General features: G+C 53.2%; 1 protein-coding gene and 1 pseudogene across 1 annotated transcript in view; both read right to left on the reverse strand.

Annotated features, from left to right (window-relative positions):
• The window catches only part of LOC140431005 (potassium voltage-gated channel subfamily KQT member 1-like), a 1,144,532-nt gene that overhangs the window by 501,326 nt on the left and 619,903 nt on the right, over positions 1-23,303 (reverse strand). The gene's annotated exons all lie outside the window — the stretch shown is intronic.
• Positions 4,929-5,027, reverse strand: LOC140384957 (U6 spliceosomal RNA; annotated as a pseudogene).

Raw genomic sequence — 23,303 nt, forward strand, 5'->3', positions numbered from 1 at the left:
ATCAGTGCTGGGACCTTTGCTGTTCGCAGTATATATAAATGATTTGGAGAAAAATGTAACTGGTCTGATTAGTAAGTTTGCAGACGACACAAAGATTGGTCAAATTGCAGATAGCGATGAGGACTGTCAGAGGATACAGCAGGATTTAGATTGTTTGGAGACTTGGGCGACGAGATGGCAGATGGGGTTTAATCCGGACAAATGTGAGGTAATGCATTTTGGAAGGTCTAATGCAGGTAGGAATGTACAGTGAATGGTAGAACCTTCAAGAGTATTGACAGTCAGAGAGATCTAGATGTACAGGTCCACAGGTCACTGAAAGGGGCAACACAGGTGGAGAAGATAGTCAAGAAGGCATACGGCATGCTTGCCTTCATTGGCCGGGGCATTGAGTATAAAAATTGGCAAGTCATGTTTCAGCTGCATAGAACCTTAGTTAGGCCACACTTGGGAGTATAGTGTTCAATTCTTGTCGCCACACTAGCAGAAGGATGTGGAGGCTTTATAGAGGGTGCAGAAGAGATTGACCAGGATGTTGCCTGGTATGGAGGGCATTAGCTATGAGGAGAGGTTGAATAAACTGGATTTGTTCTCACTGGAATGACGGAGGTTGAGGGGCGACCTGATAGAGGTCTACAAAATTATGAGGGGCATAGACAAAGTGGATAGTCAAAGACTTTTTCCCAGGGTAGAGGGGTCAATTACTAGGGGGCATAGGTTTAAGGTGCGAGGGGCAAGGTTTAGAGGAGACGTACAAAGTTTTTTTACACAGAGGGTAGTGGGTTCCTGGAATTCACTGCCAGAGGAGGTGGTGGAAGCAGGAACGATAGTGATGTTTAAGGGGCATCTTGACAAATACATGAATAGGATGGGAATAGAGGGATACGGACTCCGGAAGTGTAGAATTTTAGTTTAGGCATGCAGCATGGTTGGTGCAGACTTGGAGGGTCGAAGGGCCTGTTCCTGTGCTGTACTTTTCTTTGTTCTTTGATCTTTGTATTCAGTTTGGGGCAAAAATCTCAGATGCAAAAATCTACAAATTGCTTTGTACAGGGTACAGCGCAGTTTCACCAGAAGAAGATAAATTATGAAGACATGTTGCTAAACCTTTGGATATATTGATATATACTTGAAAAGGACACGTTTTCAGGCCTTTGGGGTGAGTAGAATGTGATGCTGGAGGATGTTGATAGTGTCACACATCTAGGCTCTGCAATCCGCAAACAGGGGCTGGTTTAGCACAGTGGCTTGTAATGCAGAACAAGTCCAGCAGTGCGGGTTCAATTCTCATACCGGCCTCCCCGAACAGGCGCTGGAATGTGGTGACTAGGGGTTTTTCACAGTAACTTCATTGAAGCCAACTTGTGACAATAAGTGATTATTAATTATTATTATTATCCCCAGCAATCTGTCACTTGAAATCAACACACGGATTGCAAAAGCTGCAGCTGCTATGTCCAATCTGAATGCAAAAGTATGGAACAACTGCAACCTGACTGGGAACACCAAACTGTGAGTCACCAAGCCTGTGTCCTCGGTGCCTTCACCTGGACAACATCTACTAGGCATGAGAAAAGTTTGTACATTTTCTATCTCCATTGTCTCGATGTACCCTCGGCAATTCTTAGCAGGAGACGGTCAGCAACCTAGAGATTCTGGAGCAGTCTAATTCCATCAGCATTGCTAAGCTAATGATGTCTGCACTGACTTGACCACATTTATCGAATGGGAGATGGCCGTCTAACCAAAGACCTTCTTTATGATGAACTGGCCACTGGGTCACGGTCTCCTGGTACCTCTGCTATAAGGACACCTGCAAACAAGAAATAAAAATGGCAAACCGGAGACAGTCACTGATCACTGTGACCTCTGGAGCTTGACAGTTTGGAAGGGACATTGGAAGAGGAGGGCAGAAAGGAAAAGCTCAGCTGGCTGAGAAGAAAGCCAAGAGAAAACAGAGGCCAGTGAATCATGCACCTTTTCAGCTCACTGAAACAAATACAGTAGAGACTGCAATGCTAGGTGATGCTTAACACACAGTTGGCCAGCACATTGCAAACCATTACCAAATAAGATGGAAGACTGGCACCACTGTGAGTCTATCTCAGAGGTTTCAGTTTCTGGAAGACTCAGTATACTAATGAAAACTGTCAGCAAATTGCTTTCTCGTGAGATGAACCCAATGAGATGCTCCTATCCGCAGTTGGAAGCCTCTGAAAAGTTGCCTGGTGCCAACAGGTCATAGATCATAGAATTTACAATGCAGAAGGAGGCCATTCGGCCCATCGAGTCTGTACCGGCTCTTGGAAAGAGCACCCTACCCAAGGTCAACACTGCCACCCTATCCCCATAACCCAGTAACCCCACCCAACACTAAGGGCACTTTTGGACACTAAGGGCAATTTATCATGGCCAATCCACCAACCTGCACATCTTTGGACTGTGGGAGGAAACCGGAGCACCCGGAGGAAACCCACGCACACACGGGGAGGATGTGCAGACTCCGCACAGACAGTGACCCAAGCCGGAATCGAACCTGGGACCCTGGAGCTGTGAAGCAATTGTGCTATCCACAATGCTACCGTGCTGCCCACTGATCGATACAGAAAGTGTAGCTTCAACCATGCCACTGAGCCTATGGGAAGGCATGGTACCAGTGCCCTGAGCATCTGCGAAGAGCAAAGTGCAAGATTCTTGAACCTTGGAGAATTGGACAGTACCACAGGGACCGGGCAACAAGGAGGGAAATTATTTTCCCACCTATATGCCACCTCCTGTCTGGAACTGCTGCATTGGAGATGGTACACACATTAAAAGATGGCTCAGAAACGAGCTTTTAAAAAAATTTCAGGGATGTCCGCAGTGAGATAAAAGTTAAGGTTGCTGTTGAGGGGCGAAATTCTCCGGTATCGGCGCGATGTCCGCCGACTGGCGCCCAAAATGGCGCAAATCAGTCAGGCATCGCGCCGCCCCAAAGGTGCGGAATGCTCCGCATCTTTGGGGGCCGAGCCCCAACCTTGAGGGGCTAGGTCGGCGCCGGACGAATTTCCGCCCCGCCAGCTGGCGGAAAAGGCCTTTGGTGCCCCGCCAGCTGGCGCGGAAATGACATCTCCGGGCGGCGCATGCGCGGGAGCGTCAGCGGCCGCTCACGGCATCCCCGCGCATGCGCAGTGGAGGGAGTTTCTTCCGCCTCCGCCATGGTGGAGACCGTGGCGAAGGCGGAAGGGAAAGAGTGCCCCCACGGCACAGGCCTGCCCGCGGATCGGTGGGCCCCGATCGCGGGCCAGGCCACTGTGGGGGCACCCCCCGGGGCCAGATCGCCCCGCGCACCCCCCCAGGAGCCCGGAGCCCGCCAACGTCGCCTTGTCCCGCCGGTGAGGTAGGTGGTTTAATCTACGCCGACGGGACAGGCATTTTAGCGGCGGGACTTCGGCCCATCATAGCCGGAGAATCGCGCGGGGGGGGGGGGGGGGGCCGCCAACCGGAGCGGCGCAATTTCCGCCCCCGCCGAATATCCGGTAGTGGAGAATTCGGCAACCGGCGTGGGCGGGATTCATGCCAGCCCCCGGCGATTCTCCGACTCGGCGGGGGGTCGGAGAATCTCGCACCTGTTTCCTGAACTTCCCCAATCCCCTGCTTCATCCCAGGTAACAGGTGTTATCCGGTCAACAAAACAGTTAAAGAGACAGCATAAAGAAAAATGACAGACCGCAGAAAGAGAAAGGGGAAATAATTAAATCAAATGCAGCGATACTACATTGGAGAATGAACAAGTCAACCATCAATTCATGTCAACCTAATTCCCCTGCGAGGAAAGGAACTGCGAAGTACATTCAGCTGCCTGGGGGAAGGGTTACAAAATCTCTTTTGATGTGTAAAGTCCCTTGCAGAGGCATTGATACCATAGTGTGCATCAGCTGTAAAGCACCACAAAATTCACAGCAAGATTAGAAAGCCCTGAAACTAAACGACGACAAGCAAAGATGTAAACATAAAATAAAACTATGCTTGAACCAATGGAAGCCGCCAGGAATTATGAAGACTCGGTTGGGCCTGTTGTCTTATTTCTGCTGTATTTTCTTTCCATCTACGTTCAAAGGGCGGGGCAGTATTTTCCCCACAACCAAGCCTTCAGAAACTGCGGTGATGCTGAATGCAAGTTGGCAGGCAAGAAAATCCCATGATTTCACCTCATAAATCAGGCTTAGATCATGAATTGGTAAGGACCTAGTACGAGGTTGCTTCCTGTCACCCCACCTTCCCACACCTGAGATGAATTCCATGGTGTGAGGAGGCTAAAATTAGGAAAACAAGGAGAGAGGTCAACAATGGACTTTTTCTCATTTTAAGATGCAGTTTTCTCACTTTATCTGGAGCTATATTCCCGATTTAAGATGATTTTGATTGGATTCCCCATGAGATTCTGAATTGGAAAATAATTCAACAATAATTAGGGAGAGGATTTATTGAGAAACAATTGTCTCTCATTTTTAACAACCTATCCGACAACAGACAAAGCATTACTGGGAGCCTGCATTCATTATAAAATTCAACGCAGCACTTGTACGACTGGAATTGAAGGAATTTTATTGAAGGGCCCATTCCAATGTCAGTGTTTGTTTTGTAAATGGGATGAGGATTGATTCACACTTACTCAAACACTTAAGTTTGGAATCCTGGCTAAAAGTCCGAAAGTGCAAACCAGGTCAACTCTGTACAAGAATTAAACAATGACAACATCTATTGTTATTGTGTCTTTAAAGTAATAATACCGAAAGAGACGCTATTGAAGGGATTTGAACATGATGCGAAAATATTTGGTGGTGGACTGCGTATCAGTGTAAGTCAACAAGCACAAAGGGTAATGGGTGAAAGTGGGACTTGGTGCAAATTTGGGTGCAACAGAGAGTTTTGAATGAATGTTTCTGGAAGATGGGAGAATGAATTTGCGTGTTATCTTTGCGCAGGAGCCATGCTAATTTTCTCTATCGTTCCAATTTTTTAGTATATGTGCCACATGAGGGCACTGGAATAGTGGAATGCAGTGGTGAAATTAAGACTGGGATTTTTAGCAGAAGATTAACCAAGTCAGGAAATTTCACAGAGGTGAAAATCCTGGAGATGAAGGGGATGTCAAACTGGTCACTCAATTTGGGGTCTTCAAACTTCAAGACTTAAAACTTGTCTCCATTTCTTTCCAGGCAAGCTGAAATACAGACAATGCGCACGTCATGTAGCACTAACTCCATTTTCATAGTTGTCAAATGTGTTCTTGAATATGGCGGCATGTGGAACAGTGGTTCGCACTGCTGCCTCACAACGCCAGCAACCCCGGTTCAATATGGCCTTGGGTGACTGTGTGGAGTTTGCACTTTCTCCTTGTGTTTGCAGGGGGCTTTCCTCCCAAAGTCCAAAGATGTGCAGGTTAGGTGGATTGCCGTGCTAAATTGCCTCTTAGCAAGATAGCTGGGGTTACAGAATAGGGCGGGGTGTGGGCCTAGGTGGAGTGCTCGTTCAGAGGGTCAGTGCAGACTCGATGGGCTGAATGGCCTCTTTCTGCACTGTAGGAATTCAATAGTTTTATGGTTCCTGAGACTCTTCAAAGGAACTTTGTGAAACAAATATGACATGAGCCATATAAGGAAATATTAGGTCAAATGATCAAAATCTGGATCAAATAGGTGAGTTTTAAAGAGAGGCTTTGAGGAGGAGAGCAAGGGAGAGCAGCGGTGAGGTTTAGGAAGGGGATTCCAAGCTTGTGGGCCGAAGCAACTGAAGACATTGCCACCAATTCTGGAATAACTAAAAATCAGAGATGCTCAAGAGGCTGGAATTAGAAGAGCACAGATATTATCATAGAACCTACAGTTCAGAATGAGGCCCTTCTGTCAAGTCTACACCAACCCTTGGAAAGAGCTCCGTACTTAAGCCCACATCTCTACCCATCCCCGTAACCCAGTAACCCCACCTAACCTTTTTGGACACTAAGGGCAATTTATCATGGCCAATCCACCTGACCTGCACATTTTTGGACTGTGGGAGGAAACTGGAGCACCTGGAGGAAACCCTCACAGACATGGGGAGAACGTGCAGACTCCGCACAGACAGTGACATGAGCCGGGAATTGAATCTGGGATCCTGGAGCTGTGAAGCAACAGTGCCGCCCATAAAACCATTGAACCAAAGGATTCCTATATATCTAGGAAGGCAGTGGATCTGAAGGAATAACAAGGGATGAGGTAATAGCAGAACTGGAAAACAAAGATGAGAGTTTTAAAATCAAGCAGTTGTAGGACATCGAGTTGACCATAGAAGAGAATCTCTGGGTTAAATATAATTTTGACATTGGCGACAGTTGGTAGCTGCATCACCTACCTGTAGGACTGGCAGTAAAGCCACAAAACCGACCTGTTCATCTTTCCAACACTGACACACACACACACACACTTTTTCCCCCTTGGGGAATAGTGAGCAAGTGGTGGAAGGATTCCCGAAATGATTATCAACCCACCGAACCATGTTTTTTTAATATAAATTTAGAGTGCCCAATTCTTTTTTTCAAATTAAGGGGCAATTTAGCATGGCCAATCCACCTAACCTGCACATCTTTGAGTTGTGAGGGTGAGAGCCATGCAAACACGGGGAGAATGTGAAAACTCCACACGGACAGTGACCCGGGACCGGGATCGAACCCAGGTCGTTGCCGTTGTGAGGCAGCAGTGCTAACCACTGCACCGCCGTGCCGTCTTGAACCATGTTACTAATGCTGCTTTTTGGCCGACAAGTCCTAACATTGGGACTTGAACCCTGAGCTTCTGGTTCAGAGGCTGCCACTGAGCCACAAGACCCCCTGTGGTCTGTTCTGATTCATGACCCATTCTCAAAGTCCATAAGAGCTGCCCGGTCATAATTCTCCTTAGAGTAGGGGGAAATGTCTGGGAGTCAATTAAAAAAGAGTTTAGCCATGATGAACTTCCTTGGAGCTGTTCCCACTCTGTGGCAGAAAAAACATTTATGAATCTACTGTTCTTCCACTGAAATCACAGCCAGCAGAATGGGAGAGCTCTGAGGAAATTCCTCTTTGGGTGTAACATGGACAGGAAGCAAATAGTGCAGATACCAGAAAACAAAAATAAAATCTTAAAAGCCTGGAAACACCTGGCAAGCCAGGACAAAAGGGGATTTATCAGGAATAGACTCAATCAGTACGAGAAAGTATATACAGATGGAGAATATTTAAAAAGGAACAAAAGAAAGGGGGGTTGTGGCGAGGAGAAAAAAGCATACAATGCCCAAGTACTGCAAGTGGCGAAACTGAGCAGAGAACAGCAAATGGTTAAATGGCAGAAACAGAGTAAAGTCTATCTTACATTGCCAGCACTAACTGCAAGAGATAAAATGAGAGTTGTTAAAAGTCAATGGCTGCAATTTAATGGCCTCGATACGCCCGGCTTGGTGGTGCAATGAGGCTGTTTAATCTCGCAAAAGGCCTCTCGCGCGATTCATGACGCTCGGGATGCCTTGCGGGACGTCACGATATGGATCTCGCCCATGCTCGATGAGATGCAGATTTTCATATGTAAATGAGCCTAAATATGTCTATGCGGGGTCTCCCGAGGCCCAGGAACTAATGGCCTCACCTGGAAGACTTCACCATGGCACCATTTAGCACTGGTCCACACAAACGTGGACCAGGTGTAATGGCACCTGGGGGGTTGTCTCCTGGGCCATTGGAGGCTCTTGGGTGGTTGGGCTCTGGGCAGGGTGATATCCTAGCACTCCTGCTGCACTCAGGAACCTTGGCACTGCAAAGAGAGTCAGGCTGGCACTGCCAGAGAGTCAGGCTGGCACTGCCAAGGTGCCCGTGCAGGTTATCGGGCCCTGGGATGCCCTGAGCCAAAGAGGTGGGATGAGGAGGGGGGCTCAAGGAACCCCTAAGAGGTAGGATCTGGCAGTGGTGGGAGGGGGGTCCAGAGGCAGCGGTGGCGATGCCAAGGGGGGTCATAAGGTCGGGGTGGCATTTAAAAATGGCGCTCAAATCTGTGGGTCCTCTTCCTGCACTGACGAGCTGCAGGTGCTGAGAAACACCCTGCTATTCGCACCCAAAACAGGACTCTTTTTTTTCTGTTAAATTGAGCCCAACATTTAAGGTCAAAAGAATGCAAAATGTCCAATAAGGTATTATTTCTCTCCTTAGAGAGAATACAGAAGACATTTATATGAATACTGAAAGATTTATGCTGTGAGGTAAGATTGGATAGGCTTGGATTGTTTTCTTTGCAACAGAGGAGGCCTAGGGGAGATAATACTGAGTTATATAAAATTATAGGATGCTCAGGTTCCTTAGCAGAGATTAAGCCAGGGGGTATAGATTCAAAGTAATTGGTAGTTGGATTAGAGGGGAGTTGAGGATAATTATTTTCATTCAGAGGGTGGTGGGGGTCTGGAACTCACTGCCTGAAAGCATGGGACAGGCAGAAGCTCTCATCCCATTTGAAAAGTAGTTGGAAAAAGCAATTGAACTGCAGTAACCTACAAGGCTGTGGACAAAGAGCTGGAATGTGGGAGGTTGAGCTAGATACCTCTTTTCAGCTGCAATAAGCAGAATGGTTTCCTTCTGTGTTGTAAATATCCCATGATTTCTGGAATTTGTGTTGATTGGCATGAGAAAGTTGAAGACAGAGGAGTCAGATTCGGAGTCGGATGCAGAATTGAACCGATAATTGGCAGGGAGTTTGGTATTGGAGGGAAAGAGAAGATGCATTTGTTGGTGGGATTATGCTGGAAGGAATTACAGAAGATGATCTGTTATGCGTGGAGGTGAGGGACAAAATGGCCATGCACCTCATCATTCCGAGAAGGGAAGATGGAGAAAGAAGGCAAGGGCAGAATCACGGGAAATGGAATTGTGAGAAGAAATTCAAGCCCTTAGAGGGAGCAGGGAATATCAGAGAGGTATCAGTGATTGTAGTCAAATTGGTGAAATTTAAGCTGCAATCCATGAAAGAAACATTAAACAACACAGAAATATTAGCGTGCAAGAGCTCAGTGAGAGGAAGTGGAGCATCCATTATACTTTTTATTTCAACATTACAAATATACCATTACACACTGTTACCATTTTGTCCTTTAATCAGAGAATCATTGTTCATCTATTCTGCTGTCACCTCCATCTGCTGTTCCGAACAAACTCTTCTTTCTCTTTCTCTCAGTTTGACTCCTTGACTTTCGCCAACACTCTAATTGTGGCTGTGTATGTTTTGTGTGTATGGTGTGTGTTTTTTTAAACTCGTCTTTATTGTGTTCCTCAGGGATGAGGGCTCCGTCATGACCTCTAACTACTACAAGGAATGTGCGCACCAGTTATGACGGATTATCCTGTAACACTCGTTCCACAGCAATGGGCACAATGTGCATGTCGGGTACAAAGGATAATTGATTGCAGCTTGCTTGCGCTGTTCGGACATCCTAAGTGATTATATAGCCCGGGGCAGGACTCTTGGTGAGGGACAGTCTGTAAAGAGCCCAGTTCTACAGAGACTGCAAGTAGGATAAGTTCAGCAGGAGAAATAATTGTGCTTGCACAAAATGCGCACCCTCACATGCACCCACACCTGCACTCACCGACACACCCACTCATGCATTCACACACACACACATGCACTTGAGCAGACTGGGCTTTGGCTTAATGTCTCATCATAATACCTGTTTAAATTATCTTTTTAAAATGGTCAACTGTCTCATTTTATTTTATCAACAAATTATGCTTCCACCACTGCTTCCATACCCCGACAAATATATTAAAATTCCAAACCTCTTCCTTTTACTCCTTCTAGCCACCAATGCGTTGGCCAAGGATAATGGTTTGTTACTGATTTATTTTATCAAATGAAGCAGCTTCAGTATCTCTAGCGTGGGATTTTCTGATCCGAGTTCACCCCGCCACCACTGTCAACGTGAACGGAGGATTTGGTGCTCAGCCAAAACTCTATTTTCGGCAGAGGGACCGGAGAATCCCACCGGTATAAATGGATCGAGAATTCCAGCATAGTCTCCCACCATAAATGGGCCTCTCGTTATTGGTATCATCTTTGTGAATCTCTTCATGGCTTTGGCATTTTTCCAAAAGCAAGTTACCAAAAATTGAATGTAATGGCTCCAAAGCACCTTGAGCAGCCACCTTGGCAATTAAGTTGGGATATCACCTAAAAGGGACTCGGCTGCATACATGGGATCAGTGGGACATTTAATCATTTAGAATCATCGTGCCATTATGACATTGAAGGAAGCCATTCAGCCCACCAAGTCCATGGCGTTTCTATGCAATCTAGTCAGTCCCACTCCCCTTCTCTATTGCCATAGCCCTGCAAGTTTATCCATTCAATTTCCTCCGAAAGTCACGGATCATCTCTGCTCCCATCAACCTCGTAAGAAGCGAGATCCAGCTCATTAACACTTGCTGTGGAGAAAAGGTTTTCCTCACGTCCTCTTGCATCTCTTGCCTAAAACCTTAAATCTGTGTCCCCTGGTCCTTGCTGATGAGAACAGTTATTCTTTGCCTACCTTGATTAAACCTTTCTTGATTTTCTACACCTCAAAGCTTCCCTCAAACCTCTTTGCTCTAAGGAGAATAACTCCAGTTACTCCAAGCTAACTTTTGAGCTAAACGCCCTAATTCCTGGAACCACTGTGGTCAATATGCCGTGCAAGGATCTTCATATGGTTCTGGAAGTGTGGTGAGCAGAACTGTTGTTGTGGCCTAACCAGAGCTTCATAAAGGTTTTGCTCTTGTATTCAATGCCTATATTTATGAAGCCCACATTCTCATGTACATTCCTAACCACACTCTCAATATGGCCTGCCGCCTTCCAAGATTTATACATATGAACCCCTAGGTCCTTCTGTCCTTGCACACTCTTTAAAACTGTGCCAGTAAGTCTCTATTGCCTCTCCGTATCCTGACTGTCAAAATTCATCACCTCACACTGCTCTGTATTAAATTCTGCCTGCCCATTCTGCTGGCTAACCATATCCTGCTGCAGTTAATTTGTTTCATCTTTACTCGAGTCATAACTCCAAATTCAGTATCATCGACCAATTTTGAAACTTTATTCTGCATTGCAATATCTAAGTAATTTATATATACCAAAAAATCCTGTGGTTTTAGCACTGAACCTTAGGGAACTCCATTGTCTACCATCCCCAAGTCTGTACCTCGACTTTCCATCCATCCATCAGCCATTTTTAAAATCAGAGCTGATGATTCTCCTCTGCTTCAATTTTGTTAAGCAGCCTTTTACGTGATACTTTGTCAAACAAGATCTGGGGCGTCATTCTCCGACCCCCCGCCGGGTCGGAGAATGGCCGTTGGCCGCCGTGAATCCCGCCCCCGCCCCCGCCGAAGTCTCCGAAGGGAGAAAAGTCGGCGGGGCGTTAATGGCGCCGCTGCCGCGGAGAATGTCACGGGCCTGCGCAAGGCAGCCGATTTTCGGCCTGCCGATATTCTCCCTTCCGGATGGGCCGAAGTCCCGTCGACGTGATGACCGTTCACGTCGACGTCAATCAAACCTCCTTTTCATCGGCGTGACCCGGTGCTCCAGGCTCACGCCGACCAGCGAGGAGGTGAGTGACGGCCTGGGGGGTTGGCTCTGGGCAGGAAATGGCGTGGCCGCAGACTGATTGCCTGAGAAGAGGTGTGTCTCGGCTTGTGTGTGTGTGCGGCGGGGGGGGGGGGGGGGTGGTTAGAGTAGGCTGGGCTCCGGGGGAGTGCCGGGAGGGGGTCCGTGCCGGGGTGGAGGTTGTGGAGGGGGTCCGTGCCGGGGTGGAGGTTGGGGGTTGTGGAGGGGGTCCGTGCCGGGGTGGAGGTTGGGGGGGGGGGGTCCGTGCTGGGGTGGAGGTTGGGGGTTGGGGAGGGGGTCCGTGCCGGGGTGGAGGTTGGGGGTTGTGGAGGGGGTCCGTGCCGGGGTGGAGGTTGTGGAGGGGGTCCGTGCCGGGGTGGAGGTTGGGGGTTGTGGAGGGGGTCCGTGCCGGGGTGGAGGTTGGGGGTTGTGGAGGGGGTCCGTGCCGGGGTGGAGGTTGGGGGGGGGGGGTCCGTGCTGGGGTGGAGGTTGGGGGTTGTGGAGGGGGTCCGTGCCGGGGTGGAGGTTGTGGAGGGGGTCCGTGCCGGGGTGGAGGTTGGGGGTTGTGGAGGGGGTCCGTGCCGGGGTGGAGGTTGGGGGGGGGGGTCCGTGCCGGGGTGGAGGTTGGGGGTTGTGGAGGGGGTCCGTGCCGGGGTGGAGGTTGGGGGGGGGGGGTCCGTGCTGGGGTGGAGGTTGGGGGTTGTGGAGGGGGTCCGTGCCGGGGTGGAGGTTGTGGAGGGGGTCCGTGCCGGGGTGGAGGTTGGGGGTTGTGGAGGGGGTCCGTGCCGGGGTGGAGGTTGGGGGGGGGGGTCCGTGCCGGGGTGGAGGTTGGGGGTTGTGGAGGGGGTCCGTGCCGGGGTGGAGGTTGGGGGGGGGGGGTCCGTGCTGGGGTGGAGGTTGGGGGTTGGGGAGGGGGTCCGTGCCGGGGTGGAGGTTGGGGGGGGGTCCGTGCTGGGGTGGAGGTTGGGGCGGGGGGGGGTCCGTGCCGGGGTGGGTGATGGGAGGGCAAATGAGTTGGTCCACCTGGCCAGGTGCCAGCCTCCAACAGTTGGACCCATGCGGTCCATGCCACCTGGCTGGGGGGAGGAGGGGATATGGGCAATGATGACATGTCGTCGTTCCCCTCCCCCCCACCAGGTCGTCATGTTTTCAGATCATCCAGCGATGTTGGCCGCCGTGGTGGCAGCCGCTCATGTCTATGTTGCCCTGGATGAGGAGGAGGAGGAGGAGGAGGAGGAGGAGGAGCGTGCCAGAGAGGCGGCGCAGGCTGCCGCAGAGGGGCAGGCGGCAGCCGCCCAGGCTGGAGGGACACCTGACCGACAGGACGAGGAGGGGGAGGAGGACGTCGCGGCCCCACGGCAACGGAGGCACCCGAGGGCGCCCCGTGTGTACCGGCCCCGGCAGTCATACCAGGACCTCACGGACCGGGAATGCAGGAGGAGACTCCGGATGAGCCGGGAAACCGTGGCACACATCTGCCACCTGCTGGCACACCTGTCACCGCGTGGCACTGGCGGGGGACACCCTCTCCCCGTGTCCGTCAAGGTTACGGTGGCCCTGAACTTTTATGCAACGGGGTCATTCCAGGCACCGAGTGGGGACCTGTCCGGCATATCGCAGACATCGGTGCATCGGTGCATCCGGGCAGTGACAGATGCCCTTTATGCCATGGCGCACCGCTACATCCGCTTCCCCGTGGACCGGGCCAGCCAAGATGCCCGGGCCGTGGGCTTCTCTGCCATTGCCGGGTTCCCCATGGTCCAGGGCGCGATCGATGGGATGCACGTCGCCGTGCGGCCACCTGCAGATAACAGGGCCGTGTTCACTAATAGGAAGGGGACCTATTCGATGAACGTACAGGTGGTCTGCGACCACCGCATGATGATCCTGCACGTCTGCGCCCGTTACCCAGGCAGTGTACACGACTCATTCGTGTTGTCGCGGTCATCCATCCCCGGCATGTACGAGGGACGCCATCCCCGGCTGAGGGGCTGGTTGCTGGGCGACAGGGGCTACCCATTGCGATCGTGGCTGATGACGCCTATACGGAGGCCACGCAATGAGGCGGAGAACCGCTACAATGATGCCCATGTAGCGACAAGGGGAGTGATCGAGAGGTGCTTTGGCGTGCTGAAGATGCGTTTCAGGTGCCTGGACCTCTCTGGGGGCGCCCTCCAGTATCGGTCAGATAGGGTCGGCCGCATCATTGTGGTGTGCTGCGTCCTGCACAACATAGCCCAGCAGAGGGGCGATGTGCCGCAGGCAGAGGAGGGCGGAGTGGAGGAGCAGCAGGAAGAGGCCCAGTCCTCCCCAGATGAGGGGGATGGGGGCAATGGTCAGGGCAGACGGGGTAGACACAGACGGGTGGCTGTCCACCGTTACCGGCTGGCCCAGCGGGCACGGGACAGACTGATAGACGCCCGCTTCACTGACTAGATGGGCGTGGGAATCGGGTAGTATGGCCACAGACCGCACACCATGACAACAGCCGACCACCCACACCCCCCACCCATCCATCCACCCAGCACCATCACCCCCCTCCCCAACCCCACACACCCCACCCGCATGCACACCACCCCCCCACTCCCAATTGCCGATCCACCGGCGGCACAACGGGCCGGGCTCACCCAGTTGCGGGTGGACGCGTGTCTATCGCAGGCCATGGAGAATGATGACAGCCCGCCTCCGATGAGCTCCTGGCTCTACATCGTTGGACTATGTCTGACCCATGGCCACAGTACCACCATCCACCCGGACCATCCCTGCATGCGGCTGTGATACTGCAGCGCACGGTCCCGTCCTCTGCCCGGGGGATGTTGATGGCGGCCCAGGGGGAAGGGGGCAGACTCACCTGGGGCTGAGGTAAGACCACCCCTCACACACACACTTGCGCTCAACGTACATGACACCCCCGCACACTTTGGACAGAGCATAAAGGCAGCTTCGGTAGGTGTAACATTGACTTTAATAACCAAAGGAGTTCATGCACGTGCCCTAGCGCCTAAAACTCATCTGTGCCCTGCACCCGTGCCAACTTACTCAGTGTCTAATTGTTTGGCCTTACGGGCCCTTTGACTACGTCTACGTGGTTCCCCAGACGGTACAGCAGAACTGGAGGTGGACTCCTGTGATTCCTGCCCTCTGACACTGGATCCCTTTGGCGGCCGTTTCCTGGGGCGTCCTGGCCTAGATGGGCCAGGCTGCGGCCCGGGCGACTGGGATGGCGAGCTGCCAGCCTGTCCTGCCCGTTGCCCACCCGATGCACCTGGGACGGAAGGGGGGGAGTCCGAGGTGTCGCGGTGTACCGGGACCTCCCCTACAGAGGGAGCCGGGATGGACCACACCACCTCCTCCTCCCTCGGGGTGCCCGATGGCCCCCAGGCCTCTACATGGGTGGGGGATGCGAACGGACTGGCCATCCGACGCGCCCCCGACATCTGGCGCTGCCAGTCCTGGAGGCCCGTGCTGGTATCGACAGGGGTCTGCAGGTTTGCAGCCATGGAGCCCAGGGGGTTGTCGAACCCTGTCTGCGACAGTGCGACGCCAGCTCGCACATGGCCACTGGCGCCGATGCCCTCAGCGATGGCCTGCTGAGACTGGGCCATGGCCTGCAGAGACTGGGCCATGGCCTGCAGAGACTGGGCTATGGCCTGCTGAGACTGGGCCATGGCCTGCTGAGACTGGGCTATGGCGTTGAGCGCCTCTGCCATCTGGCGCTGGCACTGGCTCATGGCCTCCTGTGAGAGGGCAGCCATTTCCTGGGCCACAGACGCCGCCTGCACGGAAGGCCCCAGGCCTCGCAAACCGTTCCCCATGTCTGACACCGTCGCACCCATTGCCTCCACCGCGGACGCCACCCGTGCGGTGTCAGCCTGGGTGGCACGCATGACCGGGACCACTCCCAGCTCCTGGACGCGGGTGGACTCCTCCACCTGCGACCGCAGCCGCCGCAAGCCACCCGTCACCCTATTCGCTCGTCTCCGTGTCGGTGGTTGCATCGGATCTATGTGTGGGTGTGGTAACTGCAGGAACCCGGGATCCATCTGGGCGGCAGATGTTCGCTTGGCCTGGGCTGCCCTCCGACCGCCCGGTCCCTCTGCTGCTCCTACCTCCACCTGCTGTACCGGGACGGCTGTGTTGTGCGCACCAGTGAGTGTACCAGACGCCTCATCACTAAAGTGCCCAACCGTGGTGAGTGTTTCTGCGATGGTGGAGGGTGTTGGTGACAGCAGTGGCGTTGTGTCGTGCTCTTCGTCCCACTCTGAGTCCATGGCACTTTGGGGTGGGGGTTCGTCTCCACCCATCCACTCTGAGTCACTGTCCGGTATTTCGTCTTCCCGGGTAGGGGTGTCCTGGGTAGTGCTGTCCCGGGTAGTGCTGTCCCGGGTAGGGGTGTCCTGGGTAGTGGTGTCCCGGGTAGGGGTGTCCTGGATAGTGGTGTCCTGGGTAGTGGTGTCCTGGCTCGGATGTGACGGGGGCCTGTGGCTGCCCCCCTCATCGCTGGGTGGTCGCTCCCGCACGTGACGGGGGTGTCGTCTCCCTGTTGCTCCAGGTCTCTCCGTCTCCCGTGGTCTCCGAGGGGCATCCTGCGGGCGTCGCATGCTGGAGGGTTCGGGTCTCTCCGTCTCCCGTGGTCTCCGAGGGGCATCCTGCGGGCGTCGCATGCTGGAGGGTTCGGGTCTCTCCGTCTCCCGTGGTCTCCGAGGGGCATCCTGCGGGCGTCGCATGCTGGAGGGTTCGGGTCTCTCCGTCTCCCGTGGTCTCCGAGGGGCATCCTGCGGGCGGTCTGCATCTGCGGGGATGGGTGCCTGGACGTTTGGTCCTGCGATACACAATGAAGCATGCATGGTTAGACATCAGGCAGTGATCAGGTGATACGGGAGAGGGGGATATAGGGGAGGGGGGATATGGGGACGGGCTGTTGGTGGCTCACTTGCTCGTGGGGCCCCGACCTCTGCATCAGCAACCTCCCGGTCGTCAGGTCCGCCAGCCAGTTCCAGGGCCCTTTCCTCGTGTACGGTCAGTGGCCTCTCATCAGCGGGCCCTCCTCCAGTCCTCACATGCTCCCTATTGTTGTGTGCGCGCTTCTCCTGGGGGGGGGGGGGGGGGGGTGGTGGCAGGGGTAAAAGGCAACAGTGTTAGGCAGGTATATGAATGCACGCCATCGGTTGCGCGTGCATTGCAGAGGTTAAGGTTAGGGCTGGATTCACTTGGGGATATGGGGGATATGGGGGAGGGGGGATATGGGGGAGGGGGGATATGGGGGATATGGGGGAGGGGGGATATGGGGGATATGGGGGAGGGGGGATATGGGGGATATGGGGGAGGGGGGATATGGGGGAGGGGGGAATATGGGGGATATGTGGGAGGGGGGATATGGGGGAGGGGGGATATGGGGGAGGGGGGATATGGGGGATATGGGGGAGGGGGGATATGGGGGATATGTGGGAGGGGGGATATGGGGGAGGGGGGATATGGGGGAGGGGGGATATGGGGGAGGGGGGAATATGGGGGATATGGGGGAGGGGGGATATGGGGGAGGGGGGGATATGGGGGAGGGGGGATATGGGGGATATGGGGGAGGGGGGATATGGGGGAGGGTGGATATGGGGGAGGGGGGATATGGGGGATATGGGGGAGGGGGGATATGGGGGATATGGGGGAGGGGGGATATGGGGGATATGGGGGAGGGGGGATATGGGGGAGGGGGGAATATGGGGGATATGTGGGAGGGGGGATATGGGGGAGGGGGGATATGGGGGAGGGGGGATATGGGGGATATGGGGGAGGGGGGATATGGGGGATATGTGGGAGGGGGGATATGGGGGAGGGGGGATATGGGGGATATGGGGGAGGGGGGATATGGGGGAGGGGGGATATGGGGGAGGGGGGAATATGGGGGATATGGGGGAGGGGGGATATGGGGGAGGGGGGGATATGGGGGAGGGGGGATATGGGGGATATGGGGGAGGGGGGATATGGGGGATATGGGGGAGGGGGGATATGGGGGAGGGGGGAATATGGGGGATATGTGGGAGGGGGGATATGGGGGAGGGGGGATATGGGGGAGGGGGGATATGGGGGATATGGGGGAGGGGGGATATGGGGGATATGGGGGAGGGGGGATATGGGGGATATGTGGGAGGGGGGATATGGGGGAGGGGGGATATGGGGGATATGGGGGAGGGGGGATATGGGGGAGGGGGGATATGGGGGAGGGGGGAATATGGGGGATATGGGGGAGGGGGGATATGGGGGAGGGGGGGATATGGGGGAGGGGGGATATGGGGGATATGGGGGAGGGGGGATATGGGGGAGGGTGGATATGTGGGAGGGGGGGATATGGGGGAGGGGGGATATGGGGGAGGGGGGATATGGGGATATGGGGGAGGGGGGAATATGGGGGATATGGGGGAGGGGGGGATATGGGGGAGGGGGGAATATGGGGGATATGGGGGAGGGGGGATATGGGGGATATGGGGGAGGGGGGGATTTGGGGGAGAGGGGATATGGGGGATATGGGGGACGCTCACCCTGCCTGCTCTGACGAGGTCGTTCACCTTCTTGTGGCACTGGGTGCCTGTCCGTGGTGTCAGGGCCACAGCGGTGACGGCCTCTGCCACCTCCCTCCACAGACGCCGGCTGTGGCGTGGGGCAACTCTGCGGCCGTGCCCGGGATACAGGGCGTCCCTCCTCTGCTCCACCGCATCCAGGAGCGCCTCCACATCGCGTGACTCGAACCTCGGGGCTGAGCGACGGCCAGCCATCAAGTCGGGTGTTGCGGTCGGCTGTTCCGGTCGGGTGGGGGGGGAGCTGCGCGGCCTTATGAGCCGTCACGCCGTGCAGCGCGTATGACGCTGCACGGCGTGAACCACTGCGCAAGCGCGGATCCCGTTACGTCGCTGCTAGCCCATTTCGGGCCGCAGACTATCGGCCCATTTTTATGACGTGACGCAAGTGGGATTTGCGCCGTTTTTTGCGCCGATCGGCGGAGTTTCCGCCGATAACGGAGAATTTCGCCCCTGCCTTTTACAAATATGTGCTGGATTTCCTTAATTAACTCAAGCCTCTCCAAATGCCTGTTAAGTTGTTCTCTGCCTATTTTTTCTGAAACCTTATCCACCATTGATGTTAAACTGACAGGCATGTAGATATTAAGAATGTCTTTATACTATTTCTTGAACAAGAATATTGGGCGTCATTCTCCGACCCCCCGCCAGGTTGGAGAATCGCCGGGGGCTGCCGTGAATCCCGCCCCCGCCGGTTGCCGAAGTCTCCGGCACCGGAGATTCGGCGGGGGCGGGAATCGGGCCGCGCCGGTTGGCGGGCCCCCCCCCCCGCTCGATTCTCCGGCCCGGATGGGCCGAAGTCCCGCCGATAAATTGCCTGTCCCGCCGGCGTGGATTAAACCACCTTTTGAACGGCGGGACAAGGCGGCGTGGGCGGGCTCCGGGGTCCTGGGGGGGGGCACAGAGCAATCTGGCCCCGGGGGGTGCCCCCACGGTGGCCTGGCCCGCGATCGGGGCCCACCGATCCGCGGGCGGGCCTGTGCCGTGGGGGCACTCTTTCCCTTCCGCCTCCGCCACGGTCTCCAACATGGCGGAGGCGGAAGAGACTCCCTCCATTGCGCATGCGTGGGAAACTGTCAGCGGCCGCTGACGCTCCCGCGCATGCGCCACCCGGGGATGTCATTTCCGCGCCAGCTGGTGGGGCAACAAGGCCGTTTCCGCCAGCTGGCGGGGCGAAAATTCCTCCGGCGCCGGCCTAGCCCCTCAATGCCCGGCCCCCAAAGATGTGGAGCATTCTGCACCTTTGGGGCGGCGCGATGCCTGTCTGATTGGCGCCATTTTGGGCGCCAGTCGGCGGACATCGCGCCGTTTCGGGAGAATTTTGCCCATTATTGCCACTGTCAAATCCTCCTTTACCACATCTTGGGGCGATTGTCCTTGTGATATATGCACCCCCACTTATGCTATATGCAGCCCCACTTCGCTTGGCAATCTGGGATGCAAGTCATCCTGACAGAATCTCTCTCTTCAAGCTGTATTCCCAAGTACTGTCTATTCAAGTGTACAGCAGGTAACCCCGTGTTTGTTAATGGTAGTTACAAGTGGCTTTTGACCTGTGATGGGTTTTGCTTGATTGGAGATAGAGAAGGTTAGAAGTTAAAATGTTTCCTTTTATTGTTAAGAATTGTTTAACTGGTAATTGTAAACTATTTTCTGTACTGTTAATATTGTTTAAAGCTGTGTTAATAATATAGTTTGTTTTAATACAACATAGACCTATTTTTCAGCGGAATTACTTCTGGAGTGAGGTCTCCTTTTCTCCCAGTTTTACAAATTTTAAGAAAGTATTTGGGATTCTTGTCCGGTATCCTGACAAGTGTGAGGTCTGGTCAGGGTTCCTAACAAATTCATTGGGAAGGATGTTAAGATGGAGGGGAGAAGATGGAGAACTGGGGAATTGGACCAACAATTCCTGCAGAGCCAGGAGTAAAAGCAGCAGCAATGTGGCGAGTAGAAGCGGCACCAAGGGGAAGCTAAAGGGTTGTGGTTTACTGTAATTTTGTTACTGTGGTTTAACAATGAAATAGTGTTGATTCCACTGGTGGATGAATGGGAATCAAGGAGATGGAAAATAAGGGGGAGCTGTATCTCAGGCGTCAATCCCATACCAACTGTTCTACACAATTGTCAAAATTTCAAATTACTTCCAGTGCCTTTTTTTGATAGATCACCATTTGTTGCCTTCTCAATAAAGCGTTGAATTTACAAACTCTATTGTACAGAGCTTTGTGCCAAAAGAGAGACTACTGAGCATTCAGGGGCTGCCCTGCACATCCATGAGTAAAATGTTGCCCTCACATCTACCAATCTCTTCACTCTTCAGAAACACACCGCTGCATCTTCAAACCAAGCAGCAAGAAAATTTTGTTAAATCCTTTATAAATCATCTGCTGGACTGTGACCAATTGTGGGCACCTCGTTTTAGGCAGGATGTCAAGGCCTTGGAGAGGGTGCAGAAGAGATTTACCAGAATGGCACTGGAAAACTACAGTTATTTTCCTTCAAGCAGCCAAAATTAAGGGAAAATTAATCCAAGTGTTTGAACTTGTGTAGAGTTTTTTTTTACAGTAAATTAACAGAACTTTTTCTCTGGCAGGAAGGTTAGTAACCAAAGGACACAGATTTAACATAATTGGCAAGAACAAAATTGAGAGAGATGAGGATTTTTTAATTTATTTTTTACGCAGTGAATGCTGGGATGTGGAATGCACTGCCTGAAAGGGTCGGGGGGCAGATGCAACAGCAACTCTCAAAAGGGAGTTAATCTTGAAAAGCAAAGATTTGCAAAGTTATGGGGAAAGAGCAAGGAAATGGGACTAATTGGATAGCCTTTTCAAAGAGCCAACATGGGCAGGATGGGCTGAATGACCTCCATCTGTGCTATAACATTCTATAATTCCACAAAACCCATTTATATGGGCTGGATTTTCTGGCTGCTCCCCCCTCCCTCTGCCATGGTGTGGTTTCCGGTGGCTGAAGCGGCTCACCATTGGCCGCCATCCGGGTCTTTGGGTGTAACCGATGTCTCCAGTTCTTTGCATGGCTTGCCAATCCTGCCACCGGGGAACCTGTTGCGAGGGGGGGAGGGGTTGCCTTCAGCAGGAACGGAAGATCCTGCGAGTGGAAGGGGCTGGAAAGCCCGCTCAATATTGTTTGCTCCAACGGCCCTCTGGTAAATTATTCCACAGGTTTGGTACCATTTGGGTAAAAATTTCAGGCCAACTTCTAACTTTAAAATGTCTGGGGGGCGGGATTCTGCCATATTTGGCGGGGGGGGCAACTCCAGTGGGAGGAAGTGGCGTGAACCACTCCGGCATCGGGCCGCCCCAAAGGTGCGGAATCCTCTGCACCTTCAGGGGCTAGGCCGGCGGCGGAGTGCTTTGCGCCGCGCCGGCCGGCGGGGAAGGGGCTTGGCGCCACGCCAACCAGCGCCGAAGGGCCTCCGCCAGCCAGCGTGAGTTGGCGCATGCGCGGGAGCGCCAGCGTGTGCTGGCGTCATTCCAGTGCATGCGCAGGGGGCATTCATCTCCGCGTCAGCCATGGCGGAGGAATAGCAGCTGACGCAGAGGAATAGAGTGCCCCCACGCGCAGGCCCGCCCGCGGATCGGTGGGTCCCGATCGCGGGCCAGGCCACTGTGGGGGCCCCTCCCGGGGCCAGATCCCCTGGTGCCCTTCCCGAAGGCAGCCTGCGCCGCCAGGTCCCGCTGGTAAGGACCTACTCTAATTTACGCCGGCGGGACCGTCAAAAAAACGGGCGGCCACTCGGCCCATCGCGGGCCGGAGAATCGCCGGGAGGGCCGCTGCCAGCGGCCGCCGACCGGCGCGGCGCGATTCCCGCCCACGCCAAATTTCCGATGCCGGAGAATTCGGCAGCCGGCAGGGGCGGGATTCATGCCGCCCCCCCCGGCGATTCTCTGACCCGGCGGGGGGTCGGAGAATCCCGCCCTTGAACTTTTTCCCTCTCCTGACATTGGAAACCTTCACTGAAAATTTGCCTGGCCCAGCACTGCAGATTCACTTCACAAGAAGCTTGTATAATTCTATTGCTTTGAGAACTTTTAGAGTGACCAGTCCAGACCATCCTCTCCCCTAAAAAAGCAATCAACTTCACAAACATAAATTATTAGATGAATCGGCACTTCTGTTTATTGAGTAAAAATCGAAAATCCGAGGCCATTTTCTACCTGCATATGCAATGTAACCACTCCTTCAACTCAAATTATTTTCTGCTTGAGATGCCACTTAAATGACTGTTGTTTATCCAAATTACACACTCTGCCAGGTTTATCACCCTGAATGTTATTTTAATTGTGTTCAACTGCAGCAATACATGCAATAACTGGTTCCATTTTTGGGAAAAATATTTCAACAACAATTAAAAGTCCGCAAGGAATGTTGCAATGAAGCATTCTTGCTGATATTTTGTATTTGTGAATTCCTGACACTGGATTAACGTCATGAGACAGACGTAGAATTGGCCGACCAGGGTACAATTAATGAGAGAACAGGAGACAGAAGCAGCGCTCCTTGGATTCCTTTCCTATTTATGTAGGAGATCAAACGCCATATATATTAACAGCTGTTAGTCAGAAAAATGCCAATCACCAATCGTATTACTTTTTCAGAAATCTGTCTTGATGCTTCTGCACACAGCCTTCTCCAAACTAATGACAGGTCTCATCAAATTATGTCTAAATGTGCAGTGTATAGTGTACACTGGCTGGACTGTGAAGATAAAGTGGCACTGGATTGTGGGGATAAAAAAGGCTTTCAATACTCAATCCAATTATATCATTGCCAATCACATTCACTGTTCCAAACCTTGGGGTCAAATTTCCGGGAAGGTTACTCTTATATTTCAGCATAGTTTTGGTGTAATATCGGCTGAAAGTCGGGAGAAACAACTTTTGTGAAGTGATATAGGGAAATTGGGAAGACCATCCCTCTTTCCCCAACCTGACCAGGCAAGAGAACTCTACATCCCTTTTATTTAAAACTGCATAGCCCTTGCAGCAGCATCCACAGCATCAGTGCGCAACGGGAATCTGGCTAATATCCCCCATTCCACACTCAGTTGCATCGCTGTAGGTTAGGTGGTCAGAACAGCACTGTAGAG

The sequence above is a fragment of the Scyliorhinus torazame genome, chromosome 10 (genome assembly GCF_047496885.1).
Source record: "Scyliorhinus torazame isolate Kashiwa2021f chromosome 10, sScyTor2.1, whole genome shotgun sequence".
NCBI lineage: Eukaryota > Metazoa > Chordata > Chondrichthyes > Carcharhiniformes > Scyliorhinidae > Scyliorhinus > Scyliorhinus torazame.